At 40.0% G+C, this 26,953-nt stretch overlaps 1 protein-coding gene across 22 annotated transcripts in view; it reads right to left on the bottom strand.

Annotated features, from left to right (window-relative positions):
* ZNF438 (zinc finger protein 438) overlaps window positions 1-26,953 on the bottom strand; it is a 256,361-nt gene that overhangs the window by 123,187 nt on the left and 106,221 nt on the right. For 11 of the 22 annotated variants that reach the window (XM_060097815.1, XM_060097818.1, XM_060097806.1 and 8 more), the window contains 2 exons: window positions 6,104-6,164; window positions 1,948-2,062 (listed from right to left, as the gene is read on the bottom strand). The gene's annotated coding sequence lies outside the window, so the exon portion shown is untranslated. Of the gene's footprint in view, window positions 1-1,947; window positions 2,063-6,103; window positions 6,165-20,408; window positions 20,610-26,953 lie in introns of all 22 variants that reach the window. The other 11 variants (XM_060097819.1, XM_060097816.1, XM_060097824.1 and 8 more) reach the window with 3 other exon arrangements.

Raw genomic sequence — 26,953 nt, 5'->3', positions numbered from 1 at the left:
CAACCTAAACTTACACCTAAAGCAATTAGAGAAAGAAGAACAAAAAAACGTCAAAGTTAGCAGAAGAAAACAAATCATAAAGATCAGATCAGAAATGAATGAAAAAGAAATGAAGGGAACAATAGCAAAGATCAATAAAACTAAAAGCTGGTTCTTTGAGAAGATAAACAAAATTGATAAACCATTAGCCAGATTCATCAAGAAAAAAAGGGAGAAGACTCAAATCAATAGAATTAGAAATGAAAAAGGAGAAGTAACAACTGACACTGCAGAAATACAAAGGATCTACAAACAATAAATGCTGGAGAGGGTGTGGAGAAAAGGGAACCCTCTTGCACTGGTGGTGGGAATGTAAATTGATAAAGTCACTATGGAGAACAGTATGGAGGTTCCTTAAAAAACTAAAAATAGAACTACCATATGACCCAGCAATCCCACTACTGGGCATATACCCTGAGAAAACCATAATTCAAGAAGAGTCATGTACCACAATATTCATTGCAGCTCTATTTACAATAGCCAGGACATGGAAGCAACCTAAGTGTCCATCGACAGATGAATGGATAAAGAAGATGTGGCACATATATATATATATATATATATAATGGAATATTACTCAGCCATAAAAAGAAATGAAATTGAATTATTTGTAGTGATGTGGATGGACCTAGAGTCTGTCATACAGAGTGAAGTAAGTCAGAAAGAGAAAAACAAGTACCATATGCTAACACACATATATGGAATCTAAAAAAAAAAAAAAAGGTTCTGAAGAACCTAGGGGCAGGACGGGAATAAAGACGCAGACGTAGAGAATGGACTCGAGGATAGGGGGAGGGGGAAGGGTAAGCTGGGACGAAGTGAGAGAGTGGCATGGACATATATACACTACCAAATGTAAAACAGATGGCTAGTGGGAAGCAGACACATAGCACAGGGAGATCAGCTCAGTGCTTTGTGACCACCTAGAGGGTGGGATAGGGAGGCTAGGAAGGAGACACAACAGGGAGGAGATATGGGGATATATGTATACGTATAGTTAATTCACTTTTTGATACAGCAGAAACTAACACACCATTGTAGAGCAATTATACTCCAATAAAGATGTTAAAAAAATAATATCCGTAAAAAAAAACAGAGAGAGAAGAAGAAGGAGTCAAATCTAAAAGACAGAAGTAGCTCTAATGAGAAAGAGGGGAGCAAAGTCAGAAGCCTGGAGAAGACAGAGAAACCAGAGAGATTCTAGGTGAAAACATGTTACAGAGTTCAGCCCTTCCTTAGAGGCAGAACGGTGTCTTCATTAGAAGGCTGATTTCACATGGTGCGCCAGCATGCACGGGGGCGGGCCGGACCGGACCCTGGTGCTACAGGCAGCTGTGTCAGGCTGCGGGCGATCTTTAAATGTGTCATCCTATTATTTAGGCGCTAGTTACCAGAGCAATCAAATATAAAGTACTTCAGTATCACAGAGTGCCTGAAAATCATTCCTTCCTATACCACTAATTCCAAGTTCCACAGTTCAGTGGTTATAAGAAACTGGAATTTGCATTAATAGACTTTCTGGGTTCTAACTAAAAGCGCTTATAACTTAAAGTTGTCTATTATTTAAATCCTATTTTTGTCTTTCCAAAAGAAGAGAAGGGAATGGCTAGGTCACCCTCAATGACACGGTGAAGCACAGTCACTCCTTCTCAAAGAGCTTCTGGCCTAAGAGTAGGATGAACTTTCCATTTCTAGCAAACTCTTGACTGAAGGCCATTTCCAAATATCATGCTCTTTACTTCTCAGACTCAGTACACTTTTGTTTAATAACTAAAATCTATTACAGAATTTGTGTATGTATGCATTATTTATTTCAGACCTAATATCAATCTAAATAAATTTTAAATTAAAAAATGAAAGAAAGAAAAATGCCTCCAAGGAAATGCCTTAGATGAGGACTTGGCCCACCTGAGTACCTTGATAGGAGCTCTTCTTTCACCTCAAATACTGGGAACTTCTCCTAGAAGTTCACCTTTATAATTTATGGATGAAAGCTTCCCAACACAAAGACAGGAGGAGTCATCTGAAAAAAGAAGATTTTGAAAACTGATATAATCTCAGAGCTGGGGAGACCAACTCTGGGGAGAAAAACCACTCTCCCCTCCCCGACTCTAGCACATCTTCCTCTGCAACATCCCAGGAGGTTGATCAGCCTCAAGTTGATACCGTCAGTGACAAAGAACCCACTGTCCTCTGCAGCAGCCCGGTCTGTTTATATGCAGATGTCACCGTTACCAACTTACTCGTCTACTGCTTATTGAATGTTTTCTCTCCTCAGAATCCTCTCTCTGTAACTCCTGCCCATCAATTCTAGCAACGTCTTTCTGCAGCTCTACATCTCCAGTCCCTCTTACGCTCAAGAGCAATTCAAATTACAGAAACTCGGAACAACGAAAGTGCAAAACTTCTAGTGTGACCTCTGACCTCTCCCCCTACATGTGCTACAGAGCCTTAGAAATGTATTTTTCTCTCTAAGTCTACCCCCACTGGCACCAGGCTAAAAGCTGAAGTGGTCAGGATGAGGGTATAGGGTAGGGGGTAGGAGGGATTTAGCCAATTCCGAAGGGACTTGGAGAATTTAAGGGACAGCAAGAAAGCAACTGTGGCTACAGAGCCCCATGAGCACACAGAGAACAGCAGGAGAAAAGGCAGCAGGGAGAACCTGCAGGGCCTGGGAGAACGGGGTGAGAAGTTTACCCTGAGTGTAACGGGTAGACACTGCAGGGCTGTGAACAGGGGAAGGACAGGAACTGTTGAACATTAAAACTCAAACAAACGAAACAAAACAAAACAAAACCCACTTTCGCTGCTATATGGAGCACGGACTAGAGATAAGGAAGGCCGCTGAGGAGACTATTACTGTCGTCTAGGTAACGTACAGTGGTGATTGTAAGTTACATTACATAATTACACTAGAGTAGCAGTGGGGGCAATGGCAGCAAAGGCATATGTTTTTAAAGGAAGACGTCCAAGCCCCCCGACAGACTGGATGTGGGTTAAGAAGCAAAGGGAAAAGTCAAAGACGACTTCTAGGTTTTGGCTCGAGCAACTGAGCGGACCACCGAGTGAGCTGGAGGAGGATGCAGGGGCGTGTCTGGGGAAGAGAGTCCAGGCGTCCCGCTGCACATACGTAAGTCTGAAATGCTTATTGGGCTTCTGAATAGAGACGTTGGATAGGCAGACAGATAGGAGCCTGGAGCTCATGGGAGAGATCAAGGCAAAGAAATAAACTGGGGGGATGCATGGTATTTAAAGTGAGGGATGCATGAGATCACACAGAGAATAAGCAGCGAAGGCAACCAAGGACTGAGCCCTGAAGGACACCAGCCGCCAGAGACCACGAAGAAGAGGAGACTGAGAAGGAGAGTTTGTAATCTTGTGTGCATTTTATGCTTTCAGGTATAAGAAGGACTGGAGATTGAGGGCCACAGAAAGACATGGCTAGAACTGACGGGGAAAAGCTTCAGAGAGTGCGGTTTCTGCCCACTGTAACAAGCACTATGATGTGTAAGTTGGCAACATTCTCATTCTTCCTCAAAAAGCAACTGGGAGTATTTTATATCTACGAACGACAAAATCCACAGCCAGCCATCAAAATCTTCTTCAAAGACCACCTTTCAAAGTCACGTGCAACTCTCCTTCTGCCTCCTGGCCAGCTGACGGAGTCTGGAGAGCTCCGTTTCACATGCCAGCTGCTCAATTACCCCATCCCTGGCCTCTGGCATGGGTCCTGGCTTCTGAATCCAAGTTCTCACCCCCACTAACAACGTTCAGTTGCCCAGCGCTGACCAGGAGGCACACTGAGATCATGCTCCCCAGAGCTGCCAAGAGTTCTTGGCATCTGATCAATGAAGCACACAATGAGTGACTGTTCGGCAATTCATCAGGTGACAGAGGACAACTGACATGCTTGGGAACCAGAGGAAGAGCCAGGGCAAGGCTGGAACAGGCAGCAGGAGACTCTACTCCAGGCCCCTCACCCCGGGGGGAGTCTGCTCTGGGTCACCCGGTGTGATCAGACATCCTCTTACCCAGAAGGGTTGCTGTAATCTGGAGTTTACCATGTGTCTGCAGACGCAGGATTCCCTGGAAGCTGGTAATATTAGGAACTAAACTGTAGGTACTGCACACCCTGGCGATCGGCTGTTTCTGCCACACCTTCGGGGTTGCCCTGGAGACATCTGTTACCCTCCAGCCTCATCTACGATGGGAGTTCCAAACTCGCTCATAGGTATTTGTGAAGGAGATCACTGTAAATAAAGTGCCTGGTACATAGCAAGCGCTCAGTGCCCGGTACATAGCAAGCGCTCAGTGCCCATGAGCTACCCCCATTTTTACTTTAGGTGACCATAAAGTGACAGCCAGCCAGCGGAGTGGTAAAGCGTGTCTCCAGAAACAACACTTGCAAGGCTCTTCGAGCACAGAAGAAGAATAAAAAGCTTTTTTGCTTGATTTTATGTGTGGACTATAATTTGACCGATGGAATTTCAACTTGTCCTGAAAAAATGCTCCTCCCTTTTTCTAAACTTTCCTACCAAGGTTGGCACAGTTATGCTACATCACTAAGAAGTAAAGATATCAATCTCATACCAATAGAATTTACAACACCAATTCTGAACAAATATCATCAAGCAAAACAGAACTCTCCAAGCCTAACAATTATCCTGCAAAAGTCATTCAGGCCTGGGTCTGCTGTTGTAAATGTCTATATCCTTCAAGTAGAATATACTTCTATTTCCCTTTATGAAATTTAAGTTTAACTAAAATCACTAAAGTTGGCAACAGCAGCAGGAGACCATTTATAAGGCCAGCAGGACTATTTTACTTTTATTAATGACAAGTTATGTAATAGTTCAGCAAACTACAGAGCTCCCTTCTTATAGTCTTTTAATATTTATAGAAATATAAAAGAGTTATACTGCCAGAGTCCATTTTGGAAACTGACAATTTCAATTATCTGACAGCAATCAATTATTTCAGCTCAACTACAGAAACGGCTCGTTAACGATAGGTCAGCTGAGTCCAGCACCTGACCTAGCTCAAGTAGATGTGACTGAACAAAACCACCCTAAAAGGGTCTCAACTCCAAACCACTGAGTCACATCACTGGCCTTTTTGCCTCTAACAGTACATCGAAGAAAAGAAAAGAAAAAGAAAAAAGCGGTACACTGGGAACCATGGAAAGGGCCTGCTTATGTTAACAGAAAGAGCAGTACTAAACCACCAAAGAACACACAAGTACCTTAAAGGAATCAAAGAGCAAGTCTGTAACCAAGGTCAAGGAGATGTTCATGGACACCAGGCCAATGTCAAGAAAATGAAATCCCACGCCTCCCATGAACTGAAAAATGAAACCTATCGTCACATATTTCCCTGCATCTCTAATGCACGGAATCTGGGTTTTTCTAAAGGTAATTAAGTATTTTGATTTTTCAAACTATTACACAGAAAAGCTACTTCTAAACTACAATTTTCAAATAAATCTCGATTTTTTTTGGCTTTAAAGAAAAATTTCTATTTTGGAATAATTTTAGATTTACAGAAGAGTTGCAAAGATATTACCCAATTCCTGTGTCCCTTTCACCAAATTCCACCTGAAGTTAACATCTTAACACTACCATGGTCCATTTGTCAATACTGAGAAACTGACATTGGTACATCTACTATTAACTAAGCTAGAGACTTTATTTGGATTTCACCTGTTTTTCAGTGGTGTCTTTTTTCCGTTCTAAGATACAATCCAGGACACCACCTTGCATTTAACGATTTTTTTAGGGCTTTAAGTTTTGAAATATGCCTAACTTGTTTCTCCTATTGACAATGTTCTCTGTATAATTATTATACAAAATAAACCTAAGACTCCCTGGAAAATATGATTTATTGGATACCAGAGAACGTTACATTACATTCATGTAAACATGGTATTTCTACCATTTTTACTGAGGAGAAAAACAGTTAAATCACTGAAGTAAGATATACCTCATCGCCTACTTTGTCAGGAACCTATGAGATCAAATCATTTAATGTTTCAGAAATATCTCTTCAAAAAATGCTTGTCACTTACCTATCTCCCAAGGCTCCAGTAAAGAGTCATAAGATGTATGGTAAATCCTTTTAATTTAATCCTGTAAGAGAATATAAAGTATTATCATAATCATATTCAGATGATCCATTTTTATCAAATATATGTTAACAACTGTATTCCTTTCATTCCCAAATTTTTAAAATTATTGTATGATATTTTTATTAAGATAACAAAAGAACTAATTTAAGGAAGAACAATACCATAAATTTATTCCATGTCTTTAAAAATGTTTAAAAATGAAGGCATGCAAAATTTAATACGTTTTAAGATAAACAGAAAATGTTCTAGAAAGAAGGAAGTGCCACAATGAATGAAACTGACTAATAAGAATGTTTCACATTCTTTTCCATGTGCGTAATGCTGTGGAAATTACTAAGTAGTCACAAACAAGTGAATCCCATTGAGGGCACAGCCTTTGTGAGGGGAAAACAGCAATCAGGGACTTGGGGTTAGGAGACTGTTGAAAAGACACGTGTCTGGTAAACCGACCATGTGTGTCAGTTTCACTGAGACAGTCTCAACTTAGGTCCATTGTCACAGTGCCCCCCCCCAATTTATTATTTGTCCTGGATTCTCCACTTTCTAGCGATTTTTTTTAACGAGAGTGTTATAATAAGCCGGAACATTTACTTCCAGGCTCTGCCCTGATCTTGTTGAGTGCTGTGAGATACACGTGCAGTGAATCCAACTGTCAAGTTAACCTGTGGTTAAATGTGAAAGACCTCTCTCTGGATGGGCTCTAACTGACACCTCGTTCTCAAAGTCAGCACCCAAACCATGGGCAGAAAAAGGAAGTGCACTTGGACAGGAGAGGCCGAGGGACAGCTAAATCCTGCAGTCTTCGGTGGAGGTGGAAAAAATATTCAAGGCTGTTGCCCCAACTATGATTAGCTCAAAGATACCAATTTAAGAAAAGCAGATGAAGATGTTTTATATATTATTCTATAAAGCATGACTTTTCATTTAGATCAAATGACTAGTCTTTAATCTTGCTCAGTTCTGATTACAAAGTATCTTGTTTACATAGTCAAAATTAAGTGACAGCTGTTATTTTGTTGGCTCTATTAGCAGAAGGAATTTACACTTAAGTGATGCCAGCTTTCTATCAGTGTCAAGAGATACATTAAATAGAAATCAGTTAATTCCAATAATCGGTTGATAGTTTTCATCCAATTCATGGAATCAAAGTAAAGCTTTTGGAAGTTCATTCTGTACTATGTGATATGCCTGACATTGCTGTAGCTGCTATTTAAACTCAGGAAGTTCAACAACAAAGATGCAATTATAGTCAGTTTTCATTAACCGCAGCAATGAAGTTCTATAAGGTCACCATGAACACTGAATTAGCAAATACCAAAGTACTGCTCTTAAAGGAGAAACAGAGTTAGGTTCCTGGGAGCCTCTGGCTACAACTTCTTCAACTGGTCAAACATAACACTGCGTTACGTGTCTTTCTGTATAAAGACACTATATTTAATATATATTATGGATTCATTAACATTGAACTCACAGGCCATCGCACCAACTCATGCCTGAATAAAGCTTACTTAAGACACGTATTTTCTCTGTAAAATACAACACGTCACGACCTTCCTGCACTTAGGAACAATATACAATATACTATGCCTGGGAGTCACTGTAAACAGTGAAATCACCAACAAGAAGCACAAAAATACAAAGAAAAGTGGCACTACAAAAAGGATACTTGTTTAGAGTTTGAAAGCTGAAAGAAGAAAGCCTTGCTTTACCTCAGCTGGGAACAAGTGTGTTGAGCAATCCAAATTTTCTGTTCCTCTGTATATGGCCCTAAATGACTACAAAAGGACCAAGAATACTGATTTGGGGGTTACAAATAAATTTTTGTGAGTAGGGAGAATTCGCAAAATGGAATCTATAAATAATGAGGATAGACTATATTTGATTTTACAGAGATACGCAAATACAAACTTTGGTCAAGCACAGAATCATAGAGTAAAAAACAATGGTCTTACTAATTTTAAAAAGTACGGCACAGAAATAATCTTGGACATGGTTGTGATTCACATATTATTCACAACTGTACCACGTGAATGGCAAAATATGACCAAAGTAGAAGCAAACGCATCCCACAATTACATCCACCAAAGATGTGAGTCTAGCAATCACAACTGACAAATATTTAAACACACACACACACACACACACACATAAACTGTCACTCGTGTGACAAAGATAATGTCGAATAAAAAAAAATACTCCAACATGGCAATACCTGTTTTCTTTTGTTGCTACATATCTTAGAAATCTTTGAGGCTTTTAAGACTCACTTAGTAAAATCATCAATAGCATTGAAATTTTTTCAGCTGAGCACTCTAAATCTTGGCTTCATTTTGTTCTGTCAGTTGGAAATCTTTAATTCAGATTTAATTTATACAGAGAACCAGTTTTTTTACTTAGATAAGTTTATACTTTGTACCAGGATGAAATGGACTTCCAAATGCTTACAATCTAGCAGCATCTAAATTTGGTAAAATGGGGGAGTTCCCTGGCGGTCCAGTGGTTAAGAATCCATGCTTCCACTGCAGGGGGCGCACGTTCGATCCCTGGTCAGGCAACTAAGATCCCGCATGCCGTGCAGTGCGGCCAAAAATAAATGAATAAAAATTTAAACAATTAAAAAAAATTTGGTAAAATGTTCAGAAGACTTCTAAATAAATACAACTTATCTAACAAGCTTTCTCTTGTAAAAATGTCATTGAATAAAGGTACTCTAAATTGAGTAAAAAGACAGTACCTATGAAAATATATGGGCTGGAATATTTTCCTGTTAAACTACTTAAAAAAATCAAAATTTAGAATGACCTCAATTTAGTAGAATTTGCTTTGAACTTACCAGGTACCTTAGTATCTACACAGATATTATATTCTCAAATTTAAAGATTATGATTTACAGCAATTAGTAACTACTGAAAAGAATCAAGTTTCAAGTTTAGTAATCATAAAATGAAACTTTGAAGACTATAATTTTACAAAACAATACAACTGTGTTTCAAAACTACATTCCTGGGCTTCCCTGGTGGCGCAGTGGTTGGGAGTCCGCCTGCCAGTGCAGGGGACGCGGGTTCGTGCCCTGGTCTGGGAGGATCCCGCGTGCCGCGGAGCAGCTGGGCCCGTGAGCCATGGCCTCTGGGCCTGAGCGTCCGGAGCCTGTGCTCCGCGACGGGAGAGGCCACAGCAGTGAGAGGCCCGTGTACCGCAAAAAAAAAAAAAACTACATTCCTTTCAGAAACATACAGAGACCCAGTACTACAGACAAATTATGACTAAGAAACTAAATAATGTATATGGGCTTCTACTGAGAATTCTATTTATGGTCTTTCTAAAGTTGAAAAAAATCAGTATGAAATAATTTTGTTGTGATGTTTGTTGTGATGTTTTGGGTTTTTTAAAAAATATTAACATGGAAATATGTTAACATTTTTCAGAAATAAACTTATTTTTTAAATACAATAAAAATAAATCTGTTAGTCAACAAATAAAATTATACAATTTTATTATTTTTCAGTAATTCTTATTCTCAAAAGAATCTCAGTTTGGGCAATAAATTAAATGGTTAACCTAACCTTGGTGGTTAAGTTTATGTGTCAACTTGGCTAGACTATGGTGCCCAGCTGTTTGGTCTAACACTAGTCTATGTGTCTCTGTGACTGTCTCTGTGGATGTGATTAACATTTACAGTCAGTTGACTTTAAAGCAGATTACTCTCCATAATGTGGTGGGCCTCAACCAATCAGTTGAAGGCCTTAAGAGCAAAGACTGAACTTTCCCAAGAAAGAAGCAATTCTGCCTCAAGACTGCAACACAGAAACCTGCCTGAGTTTCCAGTCTGCTGGGCTGCCCTGCAAATTCTGGACTCAAGACTACATCATCAACGTTTACCTAAAATTTCCGCCTGCTGGCCTCCTCCACAAATTTCACACTTGCCAGCTCCCACAATCATGTGAGCCAGTTCCTTAACATAAAAACTAACTCTCTCTCCCTATCTATCTATCTAGCTAGTATATCCTATTCTTCTAACTATCTATCTATCCATCCATCTATCTATAGTGCATCCACAAAAGCTGTGATAGCATATATAGATATATCTCCTGCTAGTTGTATTTCTCTGCACAACCTGACTAATATACTAGGTAAGAAAGATTAGGAAGTATCAAGCATCTCCACCCAATGGAAGCTGCTCCCTGATAAGAGCAGAAAATGCAACAGTTTTATTTTAGGAAGTATGGAATTACATCATTAACAGTACCTTTAAAGAAGAATAAAAACCCAGATTTGGGGGCCATGCCTTCCTATACCAGAATGACACCACGTAACCCAACAACCAAGCTTTTAGAGAACAAGGTTGTGTCTCTTCCTCCTTTCTAGCAGGGAGTCTGAGAAAGAGAAGATGCTCTAAAATGTTGCTAAGCAAACATTTCATTTTGCTAAACAAACAATGTCTCAGAAGACACTGCCAATCCTAAATGCTGTAAAGATGGTGAGAGTATAAGCAAAAGTATGCTTTTTAATGGTTTCAGTAGTATTACTGTTGTCATTCTGAGACTATTACATGTGTAATATGGGATAAAAATAAATGAATAATTATGGGATTTTCTAATTCTATAATCACTTGTGTCTGAAAAACCAGGATTCTTGGCACAGAGAAAAGGAGATATAGAAAGAAGATTCAAATACACTGTAGTCTAGAGTTTTAATTGGAAGCATCAATATGACCTTGTGAGGTATTTTATTTTATCTTAAATATGTACATATATTTCTTAACTCTGATTATAGAAAAGGCCTACAAACAAAGGCCAATCCAGCATCATTGAGTATCCCTTAGAGACCAGAGCTTCTTAGAGAAATGGCTAATTCTAGCACTCAGGAGCCAATCTCAAAAGGCTCCCACTGGCCAAAGATGGAATAATTTGAGCTTCATTAATGCTAATAAGTGAAATGGATTAAAACCCATCAAATGTTTAATTCTAAGAGTTCATAATTTTTTAAATAATTGGTCATCTTCAAGAGATGATAGAGAACCAATTAATCATCTTAAAAACCATTAAATCAAAGAAAAAGCTCAAGAATTTATCCTGCCTTTCCTTTATGAACTGTATGACTGGGTAATACCTAAACTCTTTCAACTATGATAGCACTCTTCAAGCCACATGCACGTCTAATGGTAAAGAGTAAAATTCTAACTGGCTAGGAGGGTATAAGCACAGCCTTTAACCAATGAGTGGCTTATCTGACCATGGGGTAACCCTTGGGTAGTAAAGATAAAAGAAAAAAACAAGAAAATAAATTTGAGTAGAGACATCCAATGTTGTCCACTGGGGGAAACAGCTTTCACACAGTCAGTTCATCCAAGTCACTAACAATATATATAAATAACCAAGCAAACGGTATTAACCCCCATTCCCAAGGTGATCACTACACAGAGTTGCTACATGTTATTTAAAATGCCCGGTCTTCAACAAATATTGCAAAATGTGCAAAGAAGCAGCAAACCCATTTTCAGGGAAAAAAAGGCAGGCAATAGAAACTGATTCTAAAGGGGCCCAGATGTTAGACTTAACAGATACAGACTTCAAATCAGCTATTACAAATAAGTTCACAGAACTAAAGGAAACCATGTATAAAGAATTAGAGAAAAGTATAAGGACAATGTTTCAGCAAGTAGAGAATATCAATAAAGATAAGGGAATTACAGGAAAAAAGCAGCAAATAGAAATTTTGGAATTGTACAATAACTGAAAAAGTACAATAACTGAAATGGAAAATTCACTATAGGAGCCCAACAGTAGACATGAGCTGGAAGAAGAAAGAATCAGAGTGCTTGAAGATAAACTGATAGAGATTATATACAATTTGAAGAATAGGGAGAAACAAAGAATGAAGAAACATGACCAGAGCACCAGGTGGCGCAGTGGTTGAGAGTCCGCCTGCCGATGCAGGGGACGCGGGTTCGTGCCCCGGTCCGGGAAGATCCCACATGCCGCGGAGCGGCTGGGCCCGTGAGCCATGGCCGCTGAGCCTGCGCGTCCGGAGCCTGTGCTCTGCAACGGGAGAGGCCACAACAGTGAGAGGCCCGCGTACCGCAAAAAAAAAAAAAAAAAAAATGAACAGAGCACCCCAGAAAAAGAGAAAGGCACAGAACGAAGACGTACATAACGGCCGAAATCTTCCCAAATTTGATGAAAAACATCAGTAATCTACACATCTAAGAAGTTCAACCAACTCCAAACCAGATAAATATAAAGAGATCCACACCCAGACAAAATATAATCAAAATGTTGAGAAACAAAGAAAAAAATCTTGAAATCAGCAAGAGAAAAATGACTCGTCACATACAAGGAACCCCAATAAGACTGACAGCTGACGTCTCATCAGAAGCAGAGGAAACTAGGATGTAGTAGGACTGAAGATTCAAAATGCTAAAGATAAAAAACTGTGAATTAAGAATCTTACGTCCAGGGCCTCCCTGGTGGCGCAGTGGTTAAGAGTCCGCCTGCCGATGCGGGGTACACGGATTCATGCCCCGATCCGGGAAGATCCCACATGCCGCAGAGCGGCTGGGCCCGTGAGCCATGGCCGCTGAGCCTGCGCGTCCGGAGCCTGTGCTCCGCAACGGGAGAGGCCACAGCAGTGAGAGGCTCGCGTACCGCAAAAAAAAAAAAAAAAAAAGAAACTAATTCAAAATGTATAATTTAAAACTTATTAAAGGAGTTAAGATACCACACTGGAAGAGATTCACTTATTTCAAAAGAGGACAGTAAAAAAAAAGAACAAAAGAAGGCATAAGACCTATGGAAAACAAAAAGCAAAATGGCAGGTGTAAATCCAACCATATCAATAATATTAAATGTGAATAGACTGAACAATCCAATCAAAAGGTGGAGATTATCAGATTGTATTTTTAAAAACCCAACTATATACTATATACTGTCTACAGGAGACAGTAGGTTCAATGATACAAATAGGTGGAAAGTAAAAGGATAGAAAGTGACACACTATGAAACAGCAACTATAAGAAAATCAACCAAAATAGGCAGTAAAGCTACAAGAACAACAGAGGAAGAAGAATTGAAAGAATAAATAAACAATTCAACAATGATAATAGACTTCTTATCCCCTTTCAATACTAGACGGAAAAACCAGGAAAAAAAACAACAGGGCAATAGAAGATTGGAATAAAAGTGTAAGCCAACTAGACCTGCCAGACATCTATACAACACTCCACCCAACAACACAAGGCCGTCTTCTCAAGTGCACGTGAAACATTCTCTAAAAGAGACCATATTCTAGGCCACAAACAATCCTCAAGAATTTAAAGTGATTAAAATCATGTGACTAAAATCCATTCCACAATGGAATGCAATCAGAAATCAGTAACAGAAGGAAATTTTGGAAATTCACAAATACATGGAAATAAAACAATACACTTATAAGTAGCCAATGAAACAAAGAAGAAATTGTAAAGGAAAGTAGAAAATACCTTGAGATGAATGAAAACTAAAATATAACATACCAAAATCTATGGGATGTAGCTAAAGAAAGCAGTGCTTAGAGGAAAATTTATAGCTGTAAATGCCTATATTATAAAAGAAGAAAGATCTCAAATCAATAACCTAAACTTCCATCTTAAGAACCAAGAAAAAAGAGCAATCTAAACCTAAGCAAGCAGCAAGAAAGAAACAATAAAGATTAAAATGCAAACAAATGAAATAAAGAATAGAAAAACATGAAAGACAATCAATGAAAACAAAAATTGTTTCTTTGAAAAGATCCCCGAAATTGACAACCCTTTAGTTATAGTGACCAAGGAAAAAAGAGGGGACACAAAAATTACAAATGAATAAAAGGACATTATACAGAAATAAAAAGTATTATAAAGGAATACTATGAACATCTGTACAACAACAAAGTGGATAACTTGGAGGAAAAGAACAAATTCCTAGAAAAACACCAACTACTAAAACTGAAGAAAAACGCAATATCTAAAAAGGCTTATAGCAAGAGATTGAACTGGTGATTAAAAACACTTCCAACAGGGCCTCCCTGGTGGCGCAAGTGGTTGAGAGTCCGCCTGCCGATGCAGGGGATACGGGTTCGTGCCCCGGTCTGGGAGGATCCCATATGCCGCGGAGCGGCTGGGCCCGTGAGCCATGGCCGCTGAGCCTGCGCGTCCGGAGCCTGCGCGTCCGGAGCCTGCGCGTCCGGAGCCTGTGCTCCGCAACGGGGGAGGCCACAACAGTGAGAGGCCCGCATACCGCAAAAAAAAAAAAAAAACACTTCCAACAGATATAAGTGCAGACTCAAAGGACTTCACTGGTAAATTCGACCAAACATTTAAATGAGAATTAATACCAATCTTTGACAAACTCTTCCCCAAAAAAGAAAGAAAAAAAAAAAAAAAAGGAGATAATACTTCTATGGGGCCAGGGGCCAGCAATACTCTGATATCAAAGCTAGACAAAGATATCATGAGATATCTACAGACCAATATTCTTTATGGCTATTGATGCAAAAATCTTCCACAAAATACTAGCAAACCAAATTAATAAAATAAAAGCCACATGATCATATCAATTGAGAAAAGGCATTTTCCAAAATCCAACAGTCTTGTCATAAAACTCATTCAACAAACCAGAAATAGAAAGGAACTTCCTAAACCAGACAAAGGGCAACCACACACAAAAAAATCACAGCTAATATTATACTTAATAGTGAAAGACTGAATGGATCACTCCTAAAATTAGGAACAAGAATACAATGTTCTATTTCTTACCATTTCTACTCAACATTTCACTGCAGGTGTAACTAACCATTGTAATTAGGTAAGAAAAAAAACCAAGCAAACAAAATCAGCATCCAGAAAGGAATAAGTATAACTATCTCTATTCATAGATGATATGAATTTGTAGCAAATCCTAAGGAACCAACTAAAAAAAAAAAAACCATTAAACACAAATAACCAGGTTCAACAAGGTTGCAGGATATAAGATTAACATACAAATTCAATCTATTTCTATACAACAGCAATGACCAACCCAAACATAAAAGAATGAAATTAAGAAAAGAGCTGCATTTACAATCACATCAAAAAGAATAAAATACTCAGGAATATATTCAATATTTAACAAAAATAGTACAGGACTCACTCACTGGAAACTACAAAACGTTGGAAAATATTAAAGACAAAACATGCTACATTCATGGGTTGTTAAGACTTAATATTGTTAGGATATCAATACTCCTCTTATTGGCCTACATATTCAGCACAATTACTATTATGATCCAAGCTGCCTTTTCTGCAGAAATTAAAAAACATCCTAAAACTCATTCGGATATGCAAGGAACCCAGAATAGCCAAACAATCTTTAAAAAGGAGAACAGAGTTGGAAGATTCACACATCCCAATTTCAAAACTTACTATATAGTTGCAGTGATCAACACATTATGGTACTGACATAAAGACAAACATGTAAAACAATGGAAGTGAATTAAGAGTTCAGAAATAAACTCTTACATTTATAATCAATTGTGACAGAGTGCCATCCAAAACAATTTAATTGACAAAGTACAGTCTTTTCAACAAATGGTGCAGGGACAACTGAATGTCCAAATGCAAAAAAAATAAAGTTGGACCTTTTCTTACATAAAAATTAACTAAAAATGGATCAGAGACTTCAATGTAAGTGCTAAAACTATAAAACTCCTAGAAGAAAACAGAGCAGTAAATCTTTATGGTCTTGGATTAGGCAATGGTTTGTTAAATATGATACCAAAAGTACAAGTGACAAAAAATAAAATAGATAAATTGGGATCCATCTAAATTAAAATATTTTGTACTGCAAATAATACTATAAAGAAAGTGAGGGAGGGCTTCCCTGGTGGCGCAGGGGTTGAGAATCCACCTGCTGATGCAGGGGACACGGGTTCGTGCCCCGGTTCGGGAAGATCCCACATGCCGTGGAGCAGCTGGGCCCGTGAGCCATGGCAGCTGAGCCTGTGCGTCTGGAGCCTGTGCTCCGCAACGGGAGAGGCCACAGCGGTGAGAGGCCCGCATACCACACACACACACACAAAAAAAAAAAAAAAAAAAGAAAGTGGGGGAAAAGACACAGAATGGGAGTAAATAATTGTAAATCATATATCTGAAAAGGGACTGGTATCAGTCATAAAGAACTTTTGTAAGTCTTTAACAAAAAGGTAAACAATTATATAATCAAAATTATAATTATTTTATAACTATAATTTAAAATTTTTAAATGAGCAAAGGATTTGAATAGATGTTTCTCCAAAGAACATTTACAAATGGCTAATAAACACATTAAGAAGATGCTCAACGCCATTTGCCACTGGGGAAATGCACATGAAAAACATAATACAGGGACTTCCCTGGTGGCGCAGTGGTCAAGAATCCACCTGCCAATGCAGGGGACACAGGTTTAAGCCCTGGTCTGGGAAGATCCCACATGCCGTGGAGCAACTAAGCCCGTGCGCCACAACTACTGAGCCTGCGCTCTGAAGCCCAAGAGCCACAACTACTGAGCCCACATGCCTAGAGCCCGTGCTCCGCAACAAGAGAAGCCACCGCAATGAGAAGCCTGCGCACCACAATGAAGAGTAGCCCCCACTCGCGGCAACTAGAGAAAGCCCGCGCACAGCAACAAAGACCCAACAATAAATATCTTTTTTTAAACAATAAATAATTTTTAATTAAATTTTTTTAATTAAAAAAATTTTTTTAATTAAATTTTTTTAAAAATTAGAATTAAAAAAAGAAAACCATAATACATTTACAGTCAATTAGATACTCAATGAGATACTACTTTATACCCTTTAAGATGGATATAATGAAAAAGAGATAATAACGAATATTGATGAAGATGTGGAGAAACCGGAACCTTCTAATTGCTGTTGGTTATGCAAAATGGTGTAGCCTCCGTTTTTCCAACAGTTCGGCAGTTCCTCAAAAGGTTAAATCATAGAGTACCACTTGACCCGGCAATTCCCACTACTAACTATATATTCAAGGGAAATGAAAGCATACATCCACACAAAAACTTGTATGTAAATGCTCATAACAGCATTATTCATAATAGCCACTAAGTGCAAACAACCCAAACGTCCATCAGCTGATCAATGGATAAACAAAATGTGGCATATCCGTACAGTGGGATAGTCTTCAGCAACAAAAAGGAATAAAATACTAATATATGCTATGCCATGGATGAACCTCAAAAGTGTTACACTAAGTGAAAGAAGTCAGACACAAAAGACCACATGTTGTGTGACTTGATTTACATGAAAAGTCAGAATAAGCAAGCTATAGAGACAGAAAATAGATTAATGGTTGCCAGGGCTGGGGTGACTGGGAGGATGGGGATGAGGAATGACTGCTAAGGGGTACATGTTTTTTTCTGGTGTGACAAAAATGTTCTAAAACCTAGACTGTGGTGATGGTTGTACAATTCTGAGAAGACACTAAAACCACTGAATTGTATACTTTAAATGGATTAATTTTACAGCATGGAAATTGTATCTGAATAAAAATGTTTTTACTTTGGTTAAAACCAAACTATAGTGTTGAAGGAAACAAACTGGATCCATAAATTATAAAAAGAAAAATGCAAGTGATTACTATGAAGATTTGGGATGATGCTTACTTATGAGAGAAGAGAGGGTTGTGATTGACACAGGACACAAGGAAGAATTTCAAGGGTGACTCATGAAGTTCTAATTCTTGACCTGGGTGCTACTGGCATTGTAATAATTCATTAAATCATATATCTGGTTTGGGTGATTTTCATACTTTTATTTTATAATAAAAACACTTTTTAAGGGACATTTTTGGATTTTTTTAAAAAACAGGAATTTGAGGGGCTTCCCTGGTGGCGCAGTGGTTGAGAGTCCGCCTGCCGATGCAGGGGACACGGGCTCGTGCCCTGGTCCGGGAGGATCCCACATGCCGCGGAGCAACTAAGCCCGTGAGCCATGGCCGCTGAGCCTGTGTGTCCGGAGCCTGTGCTCTGCAACGGGGAGGCCACAACAGTGAGAGGCCCATGTACCGCAAAAAAAAAAAAAAAAAAAAAAAAAAAAAACAGGAATTTGAGGTTATATGCTAATCATCTGACTAAATTATTGTCAATATAATAATGAAATATCCTATATTTGCACTGTCCCATACAGTTACTGAGCACTTGAAATGTGGCCAGCACGACTGAGGAACTTAATTTTTAATTGATCTTAATTCTAACAAATTTAAATTCAAATTTAAATAACCACACGTGGCTGGTGGTTATCACATGGACAATGCAGGCTTGGAACATACAACTACTATAAAATTTTTGGCAGATATGTATTTTTCAAGAACAATGGATGAATAAGCTAACCTTTAAAATTCTAAAATAAAATTTACATATTGCAAAGATGGCAGCTTTGCGACAACCGTAATTTAAGTTTGCATAAACTTCTCAAAGAACAACCAAATAAACAAATATGTCTATATCTAGATACAGATATAAATATAGATATAGACATAGGTATATATGGTATATGTTATATAACGTTGGAATCGGATGTTCATATCTCCAAATTTCGCAGTCATATCTCCAAATTTCATCCAAATCATCAAGGAAATGAAAATGGCCACCTAGTCTGAATATCACTGAAGTGATTTGTACAATACATCACCAACTCCCATCCCTGCCCTGTCACAGACTCCAAGAAATACCAATTCCTCCAGAATCTTGAACAAATCCAACTAGATGTAAAGCCTACAGTGTTTTTGTCACCCTCCAATTTGTTCCCCAGATTGGGCCCTCAGTTCTCCAGATTGGGTTTTATGACTAGTTTCTATCACTAAAAATGGTCCTTAGCATTCAATCACTCAACAAACAATGACGAATTATGTTAGGAACTATATTAAGAAACAGATGAAAAGTACAGTCTTTGTCCTGAAAGAAATTAGAGTCTAGAGGAGGATAAGCACCAAATAAACCTCCAGAATTGAGCAGTGTGTTTAAGAGCTAAATGAGTACAATTTACATACCTCCATGGCTGTACCGAAAAGGGGCATCTAACTCCCAGGGACAGAAAAGGGACCAGGGAAGCAGGGTGATAGTAGAGGCATCCCTGAGCTAAGTCCTGGAAGATAAGCAGCGAAGGGAGAAAGAGAAGTGTTTCAGTCAAAGAGAAAACATGCAAAGGCTCAAAAGCTCAAGAGAACTCAGAATCATGGCAGGTTCAGGTACTAACGCCCAGGAGAAGTACAGAAGTCAGAGAAGCAAACACTAGCCAGGCAGGCAGAGACCCAGGTCTGAAGCCCTTTGCTGGCATGGGAGGGAGTCTGGATTTTATCTGGAAGGTGTAGGAGGCCAAAGGATTTTGAGCTCAGGAATAATGTGATTAGACCTGCATTAAAAAAAAAAATCACTCTGCAACAGTATGAAGTATAAGTAAGAGAAAGTCTGAGACTGGAGACAGGACAAGCACTTTTAAAGAGCATTACAGCAATATGGGTGAAAAGATACGGCTCAAACTAAAGCAGAGACAACAAGGATGGAGACGAAATGATGCACTGGAGGGATATTTAGAGGATGGAACATAAACTGACTGTACATGGGGGTAAAGGAAGAATAAAGAATCATGGTGAGTTCCAGGTTTCTTACATGAGAAAAAGGACGCTGCCATTCATCAATTAAAAAAAAAAATACAAAAGGAACAAGTGCAGGTTTGAGAGTAATTCTGAGTTCTGAAACTCAGAAAGTGGTAGTAAAATCAATAACATCAAACGTCCGCAGAGAGGTTGAGTCAGCTCAGCTCTACAAGCCCCAGCTCAGACTTACTGATTTAGAAGCTCTGGGGATGGAACCCAGGTGTTTTCATCACCCTCCAAATGATGCTGGTGTACACGCTAAACCCGGAGAAGCGCTGGTCTTGCAAAACACTAGCGGTAATACTGGCAAAGGCCCAGGCAACTGGGTCGGCACGGATGACAGAAGGGGAGGTTTCCTATCAGGGGCAGCAGAATCCAGGTTACAGGAGATGTACGGAATAAACCGGAGGAAAAGAAATGGAGACAGCATGCACAGACCCTTCTTTCAATAAGCTTGAAGAGAAAGAGGAGACAGACTAAAAATAAAGATGAGAAAACATGATGAACAGAATAAAGTCCTCCAAGTGCAAAAGAGGATTCAGAGCCCAGGCAGAGGAGCTAGTCTTGGAAGGGATGGTGGACACGAGTGGCTGGCCTCACCAGTCTGCTCTCCATCCTGGATACCAGAATCCTAAGTTTGTTCTTCTCTGAGAGGAGGGCTGGAGGGCCATGAATCTTGAGTAGCCAAAGCCAGTCACTCGACTTCTCTATCTCTTGCCACTGACTGGTTTAGAAATGGGATGTATCATATAAATTTGGCTAGTGATGTCAAGTCTTCTGGGAGGCTTCTTCTTTCTCTCTCTGAAAAAGGACATAAGAAAGATGCTATGGCTTGAATATTTGTGCCCCCCCAAAACCCTATGTTAAAGCCTTAATCCCCAATGTGATGGTATCTGGAGGTGAGGTCTTTGGAGGCTATTAGGGTTAGATTAGTTTAGGAGCTTGGAGCCCCAAAATGGGATTAGCGTCCTTATAATATAGGAGACTAGAGCTCTCTCTCTCCGCCATGCGAGGAAACAGGAAAAAGATAGTTGTCTGCAAGCTCATGAAGAATCAAATCTTCAGGCACCTTGATCTTGGGCTTCCCAGACTCCAGAACTGTGAGAAATAAAATGTCTGTTGCTGAAGCCACCCAGTATATAGCATTTTGTTATAGCAGCCCGAACCAAGACAAGAGACACCTCTTCTTACAGTCTTGGGTGCTTTGATATGAGGATGTCAATCTTGGAGCTAAAGCTGCCTGCCATCTTGAGACCAGGACGGGACAAGCTTGAGGACAAAAGCTAACTTATCATGATAGCAGGACAGAAAGACAGAAAGATTCCAAGAGCCTAATGACAGCAGTTAGCTGCTACATGAACCAACTATAAAACCATCTTTCTTCCAGATTTCTAGTTATATGAGGTCATTAAATTTACTTATTATTTAAGTTGTTCACAGTTGAGTCTTCAGTTATTTGTCAGCTGAAAGCATTCTAACTAATACAGAAAGAAAGATTTTCACGAGATGGGTGTGGATGAAATTAACTTGGCCTACTGGAGACCTGGGAATTTGAAGGAGTTTCAGCTTTAAGTTCCACTTATTAAACAAAATGAAGCTCATGTAGTTCTATTTTATAAAGAGACTGGCCTTAACAGTTCTTTTCTGCTTAAAAAAAAATCTAGTATTTCTAATGATGACAGTAGCTAGTAATGAAGACAATGATGATGATAATTATGATGGTGCTAAGTAAGCTAAGCTCATGGTTATTAAAGTATGTTTGAAAGACAGGTATTTTATCAGTGTACTGTTTACCTTCAGCATTCCGTTTGACTTCAACAGTGAAACCCTACCAATCTCTCTTACTTTCTGTTTACAATTTGCATGTCAGTTTTATTTTCCATACTTTCATAGTACACAACACTACACCACAATATAGTTTATGGAGTAATCCTTAACTTTAAAGGACAAACACTCTGAAAACAGAACAACTTGTAAAAAGATTTCTATTTTTATTTCCACATATTTTCTAAACCTGTTCCTCCATCTGTGGAATGATTCCTTTGATTCCTATCAGAGGGTGGAAAATCAACACTGTAGCCACACAGATAAATACCAGAGAAAGCACGATTGGAGCACAAATAACAAAAAGCACTAGAGTTGTATGCCTATCCAAGCAGTCCCCAAATGGTGAAAAAAAAATTTTTTTGGAAGTTAAATTGTAAGTTTTGAAGCCCAAAACATTTTCCTACAGAAACAATGTTACTATGAGTCATTCCATTACTAGGCCAGTCCATAAAAGCCTTATGAAACCATATGCATAGGACTATTGTTTGAACTACCCCCAGGCAGAATAATACTTTTTCCTTTGGAAAATACATCGTTTTCTCCCTCCACCCTCCACCAGGTCCCAGGGGGAAAGGGCCTCATCATGGACTCTGTTCCCTTCTCCAGCCTCATCCCTCACAACTCTCCCTCCCCACACTCTGTGGTCCAGCCATACCACCCTCCTTCAACCTGCAGGGCCTTCTCCCCTCCAAGTCGTCGCTGTCATGCCCTTCCCGTCCTCTTCGTGGTCACCTCCGCTCGGACTTCGCCGGTCTCGGTTTAAATGCTGCTTCCACAGGAAAGCTGTCCCTTGTCCCCATACTGAGTCGTGTGGCCCTGCCACACTTCCCCACCACAGTATGCATCACACTGCATGGAACCCACTTCGCCAATCTCCCCTATAATCTCTGCCGTGTTGGGGATACATTCTATTTGTTATCTTAAGCCCAGAGATCAGAAGAGTGGCTGGCATTTGAAGATGTTTAATACATATTTGTTTGTATGAATGAATTTTCCGGAGAAGGTACTCCAATGCTTTTTAAACTTGATCTATGGAATACTTAACCTGATCTATGGTCATTACCAAGGACTCAAGGGGTTTTCCAAAGAAGACTTCTCCACTTCTGAATTTATACCTACAGCTTGTTCACATGCAGGAGGCTCACCTATCCAATTTCCTCCACACTGCTGGTTTATAAAGTGACTTAAATGGAACATTAAAATTCTCGCAAGCAGGAATAAGCATATTTTCTAATAATACCTTTATCTCTTTCTTGCAGGTAATGTCATTCATTCTCGTGGCTTTTACTTACTATAACTGATGAAGTGCTGATTCCCAAATTTGTATCTCTAGGCCTGATTTTCTCTTGAGTTGAAGATCCAAGGGTCCAGCTGTCTATAATTTTCAACCTGAACGTCCCACAAGGACTTCACTCCATCTCCCAGGTCCTCCCCGCCCTTTCTTTTCTCCTGTGTTTCCCATTTCTGATATAGACATCATCATCTAGGCACTGGAGCCTGAAACTCAAGTTATCTCACCCTTGCTACTTAAAGACTGGTCCACGGACAACGGTGCGGCTCACCTCCTGGAATCCCAGAGTCTCTGGCACCACCCCAGACCTGCTGAATCAGGAGCTACCTTTAAACAAAATCCCCAGGTGATTCATATGCACACTAAAATTTAAGAAACATCGATCTACAATTCCTCATCCTCCCTACCCCTACACATCAACTCTGTCACTAAGACTTCACAGGAAACTGTCCCAAATATGCGCCTTGCCACCCATTTCTGTCATCACTGCCTTGATGTAAGCCACCCCCTTCTTGTCTGGGACACGGCAGTGGCCTCTTAGCCCATCTCATTCCTCTAACCATTGGCTCTCAGCCAGAATTTCAGAAGAGACATTCAGCTGTACAGCTATGAATTTTGAGAGAGACCATGTGGTTGAACAGCTTCTGTGCGCCAGGCTCTGAGGCACAATCGCCCACCCCTAACTTCAGGAACCCCCCAGACAGGTGGCAGGGGTTGACTCATACACCCAAGACCACAGTATGGTACTGAGTCAACTCAGAGGGTGGCTCAGCAGCAGCGCTGGGTCGGGTGGGACGCCCTGCTCCTATCCGGTTGCTGCTCTCGAGAGAAGACAGAGGCCAGGAGGAAGAGGTGAAAGATGCAGTTTGGACGAGGCAGAAGAGTCATATGTCATGTTGAGACAAAGGCAGTGGCTGGGGGTAGCTACAGCACAAGAAACAGAAATCAGAAAATGGCCCCAAAAATCCCTTAAAACCTTGCTGGGATCGGGAATTATCTTACTTTCCAGTACTTCTGAGGGAATAGAAGGGGTAACCCAAGGCTGACTTAAAATGCACTTCTTTGATACCCATTTTTATTACTAATTGTATTCCTTACCTGCTAAAATTCTCTGTCCACCTATGTCCTAAATCTTGACAGTTTTTTCCTCATTAATTTGCGAGAAGTCCTCCAGTATTACAGATGTTAACCCTCAGTCACACTTGATATGAGCATTTCCCCCAGTCTGTTATATTATTTTTCCATTGTGAACAAGTCTTCAATTTTATATATCCAAACTGATGATCTTTTCTTTGGTGAGTTTCTCATTGCTCCAAATTCTGAGTTATCAAACTTCCACAAACCTGATGAGTAGTACATTCTATTTTCTACTACTTTGTCTAAAATGTGATTGTAAAAATACCTCGCTCTGGACAGCAGCTAGACCTGATACAGACATGATGTGCATAAACATTCACACATAGCCATTAATCTTCCACTTCCAATCCTACTCCCACCCCTTTGCTAAGATACAGCCAGGGAATTTGCTTTCATCCCAACTCCTCGCTTATTTTATTCAAATTCCCTCACACTACAAGGCTGGGAAGGCAGCAGCTGGAACAGGTGTCCTGTGCACTATCTTTAGAGATGGCCCTGAGACACCCACACCCTCTATAGAAGAGTTAAGAATGAATATTTTAAGGTACATATTGGGGACAGAAAACATTTAAGGGATGCTAATTTTAAAGTACTGGTGGCAATATTCACTGCTATACTTTCTAAGTCCCTAAAACTAGACATCAAATATCTAGGTTTTCTTTAAGGGTCTGCCATGCCATAGCCTTTTGACTTCATGTTATGGAAGACAATTTTCAAATTGAAAAAAGGGCTTAAGGAGCCTCCTGCACTGCTGGTGGGAATGTAAACTGGTGCAGCCATGATGGAGAACAGTGTGGAGGTTCCTTAAACAACTAAAAATAGAACTACCGAACGATCCTGCAATCCCACTCCTGGGCAAATATCTGGAGAAAACTATAATTCAAAAAGATGCATGCACCCCAATGTTCGTTGTAGAACTACTGACAATAGCCAAGACATGGAAGCAACCTAAATGTCCATCGACAGATGAATGGATAAAGAAGATGCGGTACGTATATACAATGGAATACTACTCCGCCCTAAAAAAGAAGAAATAACGCCACTTGCAGCAACATGGATGGACCTAGAGATTGTCATACTGAGTGAAGTAAGTCAGACAAATATCATATATTGCTTATATGTGGAATCTAAAAAAAAAAGATACAAATGAACTTATTTACAAAACAGAAATGGACCCTCAGACATAGAAAACAAATGTATGGTTACCGGGGGGGGTGGGGAGAAGGGGTAAATCAGGAGTTTGGGATTAACATACATACACTACTCTGTATAAAACAGATAACCAACCAACAAGGTCTTACTGTATAGCACAGGGAACTCTACTCAATATTTTGTAATAACCTATAAGGGAAATGAATCTGAAAAAGAATAGATATATAGGGACTTCCCTGGTGGTCCAGTGGTTAAGACCTCTCCTCCCAATGCAGGGGGTGCAGGTTCGATCCCTGGTCAGGTAGCTAAGATCCCACATGCCCCACAGCCAAAAAACTAAAACAGAAGCAATACTGTAACAAACTCAATAAAGACTTTAAAAAGGGTCCATATAAAAAAAATCTTTCAAAAAAAGGATATATATATATATGTATACATATGTATAGATATAGATATATAACTGAATCACTGTGCTATACACGTGAAACTAACACAACACTGTAAATCAACTGTACTCCAATTTTTTTAAAAAGGGAAAAATTCATGAAAATGAATTACCAAATTTACATGAATAAATAAATAAAAAGGGCTTAGTCTGTGGTGGTTTGCAGTTGAACGTGACTGACCCCCATAGCAGTGTGGAACTTAGAGGGCAGGGGCACGGTTTAGATGTCATGTGAGGGAGCACACACACGCTGCTCTCAGTGAGGGACCGGAGATCCTCAGTGTCCCACAACGTGCAGGGCCACCCTGTATGACAACAACCTTCCCGCCCCAAATGCCAACTGCCACCCCACTTCAGCTGAGAGCCTTCCAGCCCAAATGACCTGCTCACAAGGTCTGGTGCAGACACGTCTCCTGACTTCCATTGGTTCTCCCTGCCCTGGCATAGGTACTTGTTTCAGAGTGGGAGGGCCAGCCCAGGAGAAGACTGTGAGGTGGGCCTGGCTGTACTGGATGCCCTGCTTACCCTCCCCCCATGGGATCTCTCATTTCACCACCCAACCTGGCCTGCATTCGTCCAAGTAACATCCCCACGAGGTCCTGGCTTTGGCTACTCTCTTCTCACTCTGATCCACCAAATCCTGCTTCCTTCAAGACCTTAGAAAATACTTGATGAACAAATCACACAAAGATGTTAATCTCATGATGACACCAGGCATTCCTCTTCTCAGGAATACCTATATTTAAGGCGTAAACCAAAGATACCATTCCTTACCATCTCCTCTACCACCACCCTGGTACAAGCTCCTCCCACCTTTTCACCTGGATCACCGCAGTATTCCTCTTTTTGTTTGTTTTTTTGTTTTTTTGTTTTTTTGGGTTTTTTGCTAGTGATGTTAACTGTCTCTTCATTTATTTATTTATTTATTTATTTATTTGCGGTACGCGGGCCTCTCACTGTTGTGGCCTCTCCCGTTGCAGAGCACAGGCTCCGGATGCGCAAGCTCAGTGGCCATGGCTCATGGGCCCAGCCGCTCCGCAGCATGTGGGATCCTCCCGGACCGGGGCACGAACCCGTGTCCCCTGCATCGGCAGGCGGACTCTCAACCACTGCACCACCAGGGAAGCACATCACCGCAGTATTCTTAACTTGTCTTCCTGCTTCAACCCTCCAACTTACAGTCTGTTCTCAACAAAGACCTGACCTAAATGAGAGCCTATCGTTTCTTAGCCCCAAACCCTCTGACAGCTCCCTAGTTCACTCAGAATAAAAGCTGAAGTACCTCCAGTGTCC

The sequence above is a fragment of the Mesoplodon densirostris genome, chromosome 4 (assembly GCF_025265405.1).
Source record: "Mesoplodon densirostris isolate mMesDen1 chromosome 4, mMesDen1 primary haplotype, whole genome shotgun sequence".
Classification (NCBI taxonomy): domain Eukaryota; kingdom Metazoa; phylum Chordata; class Mammalia; order Artiodactyla; family Ziphiidae; genus Mesoplodon; species Mesoplodon densirostris.
Note: the sequence above shows the minus strand (reverse complement) of the source record. Positions and strands in the feature narration are given on the sequence as shown.